Here is a 9,857-nt window from a genome sequence, read left to right as displayed (position 1 = left end):
GGTGAGATCTGGATACCTGGGGAGGGACACCCGGGCCCTCTTCCCCCGGCTGTGGAAAGACATGATGACATCTCAGTTGTGGTTTTCTGGAAAAGGGCACTTGGGGAGCTAAGATGGGGCAGATTCCCCTTTCTTCTCCTTTTTGGGTCCAATTCCTGGGGGTTACCCTCTTTTAGGAGCCTCCCCAGCTTCTGTTCCTCCTTCACGACTCACATCTGCTCCAACGTGGTGTGGCTTGAGGGCCTGAGGGGCCTGGCTTTGAATCTCAGCTCCATCACTGTCGGGGCTCATGAACCAATTATTTGATCGGTTTTCGTTAGCTTCCATATCTATAAAATGGTGAGAATTATAGTACCTAGTTTACAGGGCCTTAGCGAAGGTTAAATAAAATAATGTAACATAACACAGTGGCAGGCATATAGCAAGCATTTGGTAAACCTTAACCAGAAATCTTTAAACCAGTGGGATAATCTAATTATGAGAGCACTAAGTACAATGGTCAGAGAGGAGAGGAAGGCCCCACAGGACACAGGGTTGCTCTCTGGAAGCAAGCAGAACGTTGTCCTGTCAGAGATTGGCTGAAAAAGAGCTGAGGTGACCTCCTGTGGTACTCCAGCTCTAGGCTACCTGAAGAGGAAGACTGTGCCTGACCCAGGGCTGGTCCTTAGTAAAGTTTTATTGGATAGTATTGGGGAAATATAAAACCTGGAAAACCTCTCCATAAAGGTAGTAGAGACCGATACCACAAAGGTAGTTGAGTAAGCATTAAACCAGAATGTGATGTGCACTGAAGGGGTTCAAAGTATGCCACCCCAAATTATGCCACTCTGGCGTAATGATTTCTTTCAGCTGGAGGCAATTGAGAAAAAGAAGACCCAGGAAAAACTCTCTGCCCTCCCCTTTCTACCAGGAAAGGCAGGACAATTCTTAGACTCTTACCAGCCTGGAGAGAGCACCAGAGGATACACATCACAAACCTTACTAAATAACTTATTTAGTTATGACAAATATTTACATACATTTGAGAAGGACAGAGAAAGAAACAAAACAGTGAGGAAGAGAGAAATCTCTTTCCTTATTTTCAACAGGGGGAATCAAGCCTCTTATTTTTAATTTGTACCTGCTCTTACAATTTATGATAAAAACTACAACAACTACAAAAATCATTGAGAGGTTGCTAAAGGACAGATAGTTGTTCATCGGTTTAATATTCACAAAATCCCTGTAAGATCCATATGAGTATGGACCCATGCTACAGATGAGGAAACTGAGGCACAAGGAGATTATTTTACTTGTCTAAGTCACTGAGAGGGAGAGCCAGGATTTATATCCAAGCACTCTTGCTGAGTGGATTGATGAAGAGAGGGAAAGATGGATGGATGGGACCTGGAAAGGGATGAGGAGTTTTTCAAACTGCGATTGAATTTGGAAAATGCTGCCGAAGGCTTGTGGGAAGTCTACAAGATAATGCACCTGTCTGAAGATCGATATTGTCTCGCGGTTCAGCAAGGCAATTCCTTTCTCATGCTCTCTTCATTCCAGTTTCTGGGTTCAGTACTCATCATCTCCAAAATGCCTCCATCAGTAACCATTTTTGATGTGTTTAAGTGGAAATATTGCAAAATCAGATGGTTGCTGATTTTAATCTTTGTACACATGTCACGCCCTCGATGATTCGTTTTATCCAACGTTTGCAGTTTGGGAGAAGGAAGCTCGGCTGGGTTTCCAGTTGCAGCACGCACGTGATGAGGCTGTTGTTCTCCAGGCTACCCACCGTTTGCAGGAGAGAAGGGCTGGGCTTTACTTTTAACACCCTCTTACCTTTAATTTCCCTTCCCCGTGATACAAAACTATGTCAGAGGATTCACTTAGGGGAGGAAATCTCTTCCTTTTCTGTTCCCAGAAATAAAGTTCTGCATTTTGGAAATATTACTTTAAAAATGTTTTTCATGCTGCTTTTTTAGAAATATTTTCCCCAAAGAACATAAGATTTGCTGAATGGCATTCTGGTACTGTGCAGTGTAGATTGTGAAATTCAAAATTGTGTTGCATCCCGTCTACAGGCTGACATTTCCATTCTAACTTACCTATGGGTGTTTTAGGGAGATAGGTGTAAAAGGCACAGGGTTACAACTGAAATGCATTTATTTTTTACTGTTTTAAAGATTTAAAAAAATGTTTATTTATTTGAGAGAGAGCACAGGCGGGGGAGGCAGAGAGAGAGAGAGAGAGAGAGAGAGAGAATCCCAAGCCGGCTCCGTGCTGTCAGCATGGAGCCCAGTGTGGGACTTGATCACACGAACTGTGAGATCGTGACCTGAGCGGAAATCAAGAGTCAGATGCTTAATTGACTGAGCCACCCAGGCGCCCTGCCACTGAAATGCATTTAGTAGGGCCCCCGGTGCATGAAATACTGCGACTGACTTGATACTGAAAGTTGCTCAGAGTGGTTTCTGTCCTGTCTACACTCTAGGAGAACCGTGAGGCAGAGGACAGCCTGAGAGAACAAGAGGAAGGACAAGAAGAAAAGAGGGTGAAACAATGAGCCCATTTATGAGCAGGCCACAAAGAATCATCACATAGAAGCTGGCCCAGAAGTCAGCACAGGAAGAACCAGTTTATTGACGAGGTGGACTGCTGTGAGTGGACTGTGTAACCACTCCCCTCCCTGCCCCCCAAAAAGATATACTGAAGTCCCAACCCCCAGTACCTGTGACTGTGACCTTATTAGGAAATAGGGTCTTTGATTATGCAATCAAGTAAAATGAAGGGATTAGGGTGGGCTTTAATCCAATATGACTGGTGTCCTTCTAAGAAGAGGGAAACTGGGCACAGACACCCAGGGACACCATGTGAAGACGCAGAGACATACAGACACAGAGGAAAGACTCCATGTGAAGATGGAGACAGAATGGAGTTACGCTGCCACAAGCCAAGGAATGAATATCTGGGACCACAGAAGCTGGAAGAGGTGAGGACGGATCCTTCTCGGGGGCTGCAGAGGGAGTATGGCCCTGCCAACCCTTTGACTGTGGATGTCTATGTTATGGCGGCCTAAGGAAACCAATGCATGGATTCTGTAGGGTATAAGCAAAAATCAACTTTATTCTCTTCCCTGTCTTTCCATACCCACACTGTTAGGCTATTCATGCCCATCCCTGATGAAACCTTAGATCCCATAGTTATCCTGGCCATTTTGAGATATGAGAAGTTTGATTCTGTCTAATACCAAAATTTCAGTCCACATCCCATTTAAAAATTCTTCCCTTTCCAATTGTAGGTTTAACTCAAGCTTGGAAACCTGCAGTGGTAGAAGGCAGCATAGTTGGTTTCTCCACTAGTTCCCCACCTGACTGGCTACCTCTTTTCCCCCCTCACTCACCATGTTGTGCATGGTTGGTACAAAGGGGCAGAGGAGAAATGGGAACAAAAGAATCCTTATTTGATATGTGCACTTATTATCTGATGGTGGATTCTCTAGATAAGACAGATGTCCATAGTCCAGCTCCTTCTTTGGTGGGGCACAGTTTCTAGACATTTCAAAATAATGGGTCCATTTTGCAGGCCCTTGTTAACTGGGGCCTTCATACGGGAGGGTACCCTAGTATGAAAGATGCTCACTGGCAGATCATTTATGACCCAACCCCCATGATACACCACTAGCCCTTATTTATGTTTGCCTCTCTCCTCACAGGAAGCCACAAAAGACATATTCTTATTTACACAGCCTTACATGGGCAGTTCTCTAAAGAAATAGAGAACTGGCTTTAAAAAAAATAGAAAAAGAATGGAAAGGAATGGAAGGAAGGAAGGCAGGCAGGAGGGTGGGTAGACAGGAGGGAAGGAAAGAAGGAGGGGAGGAAGGAAGAAAGGAAGTAAGAAAGAAAGAAAATGTTGAACATAGTCATTAAAAATGAAAATTAAGTTGGGGCGCCCGGGTGTCTCATTTGGTTAAGGGTCTGACTTCGGCTCAGGTCATGATCTCACAGTTCGTGGGTTCGAGCCCTGCAATTGGCTCTGTGCTGACAGCTCAGAGCCTGGAGCCTGCTTCAGATTCTGTGTCTCCCTCTCTCTCTGCCCCTCCCCCCACTCACACTCCGTCTCTCTCTCTCTCTCTCTCTCTCAAAAATAAATAAACATTAAAAGAAATGAAAATTAAGTTTCTTTTCTGAGAAAACACCAAATGGTGGATGACACCAGTGCCATGAAAGGGCCCAGGGGCCTTGGATACAAGAAGCCTGAAAAAAAAAAGTAAATGAAAACAAGTTGCTTTCACTCTTATGTGGATCCTGAAAAACTTAACAGAAGACCATGGGGGAGGGGAAAGAAAAAAAAAAAGAGAGAGGGAGAGAGCCAAACCATAAGAGACTCTTAAATAAAACTGAGAATAAACTGAGGGTTGATGGGGGTTGGGAGGGTGGGGTGGGTGGGTGGCGGGCATTGAAGAGGGCACCTGTTGGGATGAGCACTGGGTGTCGTATGGAAACCAATTTGACAATAAATTTCATATTAAATAAGTAAATAAATAAATAAAATAAAATAAAAATAAAATAAGACAAGTTGCTTTTTTTTCATGTGTCAAATTGAGAGAGATTGTAAACCATTAAACTATGCAGGTTTGGTAAAGATGTAGGTACCCTTTATTCTCCAGGTAGGCATGTGAATTATAACAATGTTCCTGGAAGATAGTTAGAAATACTTATCAGAGTGTTAACAAATGCACATCAGGTGGCCTGGGGAATCTCACATTCCGGAAAGCCTTGCATTCTTATTTACACAGTCATGTGTATTACATTATTACAAGCCATGAATAACAGTTTTTCTGAAGGACAAAAAGGGGACAAATCTCTGCATCCTTAGTGAGCCTCAAAGTCAGGAACATCTAGCATTTATCAAAATGACCCAGCTGCATCCCATCAAATTGCTGATGCACACAACTTGAACTGCAAAGGTTTCCCTCTTTGTTCTGGGGGTCCGTTGTTCTGAGAGCTGGAATCTGGCATGTGCTTTGCTATTGCAAGTAAAAATTCTACTCAGTACTCAAGAAACGGTTCGGGGGGGCGCCTGGGTGGCTCAGTCGGTTAAGCGGCCGACTTCGGCTCAGGTCATGATCTCGCGTCCGTGAGTTCGAGCCCCGCGTCGGGCTCTGTGCTGACAGCTCAGAGCCTGGAGCCTGTTTCAGATTCTGTGTCTCCCTCTCTCTCTCTGACCTCCCCCATTCATGCTCTGTCTCTCTGTCTCAAAAATAAATAAACGTTAAAAAAAAAAAAAAAAGAAAGAAACGGTTCGGGTTTTCCTCTTCTTTTGTAAAATGTATTTGTGTATTAATGAGGGAAAAAACGAAAGTGGTATCTCAAAATGACAAAAGGGAAAAAGAGGGGGGCATCTTTCTTGATCACGTCCAGAAAAACTAGGTTTAGGTGTTCTGCAATTACCAAAAACACAACACAAAACGGAAACCACATACCTCTATAGAGCAGGTCTGTTCTTAGTGTTCTATTCTAAAGCAATTGTTCGTTATAGTTGCTTCAAATCTCTGTCAATGGAGGAGGTAACGACTAGTCAATTCTGCCAGTTAGCTCATGCAGTTAAAATGCCAGCCTATTTTTCTTAATAGTCAAGGAGAAAAAAAAAAAAAATCTCACCAATTGACACCTCACCAAAGAAGACATACAGATGGCAAATAAGGACAGGATGAGATGTTCATGATCATGCATCCTTAGGGAATTTGCAAATTAAAATGATCATGAAACATCATCACACACCTATCAGAATGGCCGATATCCCAAACACTGACAACACAATGCTGGCAAAGACAAGGAGCAATAGGAATTCTCATTTGTTGCTGCTGGGGGTGCAAAATGAAAGCCACCTTGGAAGATGGCTTGTCTGTTTCTTACAACGCTAAGCACACTCTCATCCTATGATCATGCAATAGCATTCCTTGGTTTTTACCCCAAGGTGTTAAAAATGTCCACACAAAAACCTACACAGAGATGTTTATAGCAGCTTTATTCATAATTGCCAAAATTAGAAGCAACCAAAATGTTCTTCAATATATGAATGGATAAATAAACTGTGGTGCATCCAGACAATGGAATATTATTCGGCAATAAAGATGAATGAGCTGTCAAACCACAAAAAGATATGCAGGCAACTTAAATGCATGTTGCTAAGTGAAAAAAAAAGACGGTTTGGAAAGACTACATAATGCATGATTCCAACAATACGACATTCTGGAAAAGGCAAAAGTATGGAGACAGTCAAATATCAATAGTTGCCAGGGGTGAGGGGAGAGAAGGAGGGATGAATAGGTAGGGCACAGAGGATGTTTATGGAAATGAAACTATTCTGTACGATACTGTAATGATGGATACATTTGTGAAGCCCATAAAATGTAGAGTACAAAGAATAAATCTTAATGTAAACTTCTGTATATGTAAACTTTATAAGCCTAATGTGGACCTTAATTAGATAATAAAAATTTTAAACAATAATAAATAATAAACATATAATATTTATATAAATGTAAAATAAACTATAAATATATAATATAAACAATATATCAATATTGGCTCATCAGCTGTAACAAAAGTACCTCACTAAAGCAACAATTAATAATAGGGAAAAATGTGTGTGAGGAAGTGAGGGATGGGATATTTGAGGACTTTACTTTCTGCTTAATTTTTCTGTAAACCTAAAACTGCTATAAAAAATAAAGTTGGGGTGCCTGAGTCAGTTAAGCGTCTGACTTCTGCTCAGGTCATGATCTCATGGTTTGTGAGTTCGAGCCCCACATCAGGCTCTACGCTGACAGCACGGAGCCTGCTTGGGATTCTCTCTCTCTCTCTCTCTCTCTCTCTCTCTCTCCCCCCACCCTCCTCAAAAGAAACAAATAAACTTAAAAAAAAAAATGCCTAGGGATGCCTGTGAGGCTCAGTCGCTTAAGCGCCCAACTTTGGCTCAGGTCATGATCTCATGGTTCACAAGTTCAAGCCCGGTGTCAGGCTCTGTGCTGACAGCTCAGAGCCCGGAGCCTGTTTCAGATTCTGTATCTCCCTCTCTCTCCGCCCCTCCCCTGCTCGCATTCTGTCTGTCTCTCTGTCAAAAAATAAATAAAAACATTAAAAGAATTATTAAAAAAATAAAAGTCCACTAATTAAAAAAAAAAAAGAATCAAGCCAATTGTTTCACTGAGTTGGCATTTCAAAAAGTAGATCCAGTCTGATGTGGTTCAGGAGTAACTATACTCTATGGGATGTTATTTTTTTTTAAGGCCTTTGACATATTAATTTCACATATTAATTCTGATTTCACATATTAATTCTGTTGTGAAAATATCCATAAATTTGCTATGGTTAATTGGGAAATTTTTAGGACCTGAAAGAGTGAAGAAGTGGTTTCTCTATGAAAGTTTGTTTGTCATTGTCCTCAGGGTCAAGAGTCTCACCATCTCTGTCTCCCTGCATACCACCCCCACCCTGGAACAGTCTGATCCTACTGATGGAATGGCATTGGATTTCCTGGCTTGTCCTGAAAGCTTGGCTTCTTTGGGCCTTTTCCTCTTTCACATGCAAGAAAAAAAGACGTACAGTATTACCGGGTTCCCGTAAAACAGTCTGCTCCCACCCCCAGAGTATATTCAGGTTGTAACTGTGCATACCTCGACATTGGGCAGCCCAGGAGAACACCCCAGGTGAGGGTAAATCAGAACCCAGAACATTTATAGTAATGGCTTCACAAAAAGCTGTGAGACTGGACCTTGGAGAAGGGTTGGAGAGAGACGTGGCTGTACAGTTCGTGCAGATGTATTGGTCCTGGGCTTCCAACTCCATACATGGGCACAGTCTTGGCATTAAATGTGGGTAGGTCAGCTGCAGGAAGATCCAAATCCCAGCCGGTCCTCACTGTGAGAGGAGATAGCAGGAGACATATGGCACATTTCTTTAAATTTTTTTAAAAAAATTTTAAATGTTTATTTTGAGAGAGAGAGACAGAGTGTGAGCAGGGGAGGGGCAGAGAGAGAGGGAGACACAGAATCCAAAGCAGGCTCCAGGCTCTGAGCTGTCAGCACAGAGCCCAAAGCGGGGCTCCAACCTGCAAACTGTGAGATCATGACTTAAGCCGAAGTCAGAGGTCTAATTGACTGAGCCACCCAGGTGCCCCAACATGTGGCACATTTCTGAAAGTTTCCCCTGAAGGGCACCAAGCTTTTCCAACCTCCTGGGCTCCCAATCTCTAAGACTCCCTGGCCAGCCTGGTTCTCCTACACCTACTCCCTTTAGTTAAGTAGAACGAGGAGAAATAAGTCGAACTCTTCTTTAGCTCCTTGGTCTTCTTTTCCTCCTGTCTTTCTATACCTCTTTTTTACAGCTCTCTGATTTAGTAGCTGAAATTATAAATGGGAAGAGAGCTTCTAAAAAAAGTTTATCTGTCTGAAATTGACAAGTAGACTAGATCACGGAAGTGTTCTCTTGGCAGCGCACCTGGGTGGCTCAGTTGGTTAAGCAACCAACTTTGGCTCGGGTCATGATCTTGTGGTCTGTGAGTTCGAGCCCCACCATGGGCTCTATGCTGACAGCTCAGAGCCTGGGGCCTGCTTCTGATTCTGTGTCTCCCTTGCTCTCTGCCCCTCCCCCATTTGCACTTTGTCTTTCTCAAAAATAAACATTAAAAATTTTTTAAATAAAAAATAAATAAAGCATTAAAAGAAAAGAAAAGAAAAGAAAAGAAGGAAGGAAGAAAGGAAGAAAGGAAGGAAGAAAGACAGTGGTCTCGTGGCAAGCATGTGTCCCCTCACCCAATATGCATCAAGGCCCTCCCACGGGTGGGAATCTATACTTGGTGCTAAAGACAAAGTGAGGCATAGGGAAGTGCTGCCCCCTCATCCCAGCTCTAGAAGCCATGGGAGAGACAGACACTAAAGAGATGATGACAGTGACAGTTCTCCAGAACCTTAGTTCTCCTACATGAAAATTCTAGCATATATCTTAGGAATTCCAGTCCCAAGGGAGAGAACAAGGAAATTGGGAGCTTCCCTCAGGAGGGAGAGAAGTGGAGACGTTTATCAGAAAGGCTACCAGAAAGTACGTGCATGAAGTTATCACAGTCAGAGCCAAGGCTAAATGATCTTGTGTACCAGAGGAAGAAGTTGAGATACATCTACACAGCTAGGCTTCTCAATTCTCCAAGCTATTTTGAATAAGCGAGAGCTGGATGTCAGCAGCCAATAGCTCTAAATACAAAATCAGAAAAGCTTTGAACATTTGGGTGTCAAAGCAGGCAGAAGGCAAATCCATTTTATTGGGCATACTCATTTATAAGAAAGTGACATTTTTGCTTTTAAGCATTCCACTGAAACATCGAGGAAGGGAGGGCTTAAAGATTTTTCTCTTAACAACTGGATGTTAATCACACAATGTACATTACTACTCATGCAGAAAGTATAAATGTCGTTAGTATTCTCTTGATCTAAGATGTGATCTTTATTATTTTATTTTAGTAGATGTAACAAAATAGAGTCACTTAAACTACTTTCCAATTTGTATTTTCATATAAGGTGTTAAACTCCTAACTATTGGATTCTCTAGGGATTTTCTGATGCCTATGTTACATAGTTGGAGAGAAATCTTAGGATAGATACTATTGGAGAACAAAGAAAGGCAACCCCCTGTTGACCTGGGGCATTCAAAGGTGTCTTCTCAGGAGGTGATTTTTTAAGCTGGGTCTTGAAAGATAGAGATGATATTAGCCAGAAGACTATGATGGAGATCAGGTCCTTTTCACAACTGGGTCCTTGTCACGGCCTTCACAAAACCATTCTGCCCTTACCTGGCTGTGTTTTCAATTTAAGAGGG

This window comes from Panthera onca, chromosome B2 (genome assembly GCF_046562875.1).
Source record: "Panthera onca isolate mPanOnc1 chromosome B2, mPanOnc1 haplotype 2, whole genome shotgun sequence".
Lineage (NCBI taxonomy): Eukaryota > Metazoa > Chordata > Mammalia > Carnivora > Felidae > Panthera > Panthera onca.
The sequence above is the reverse complement of the archived record's forward strand: the minus strand, read 5'-3'. Positions refer to the sequence as shown.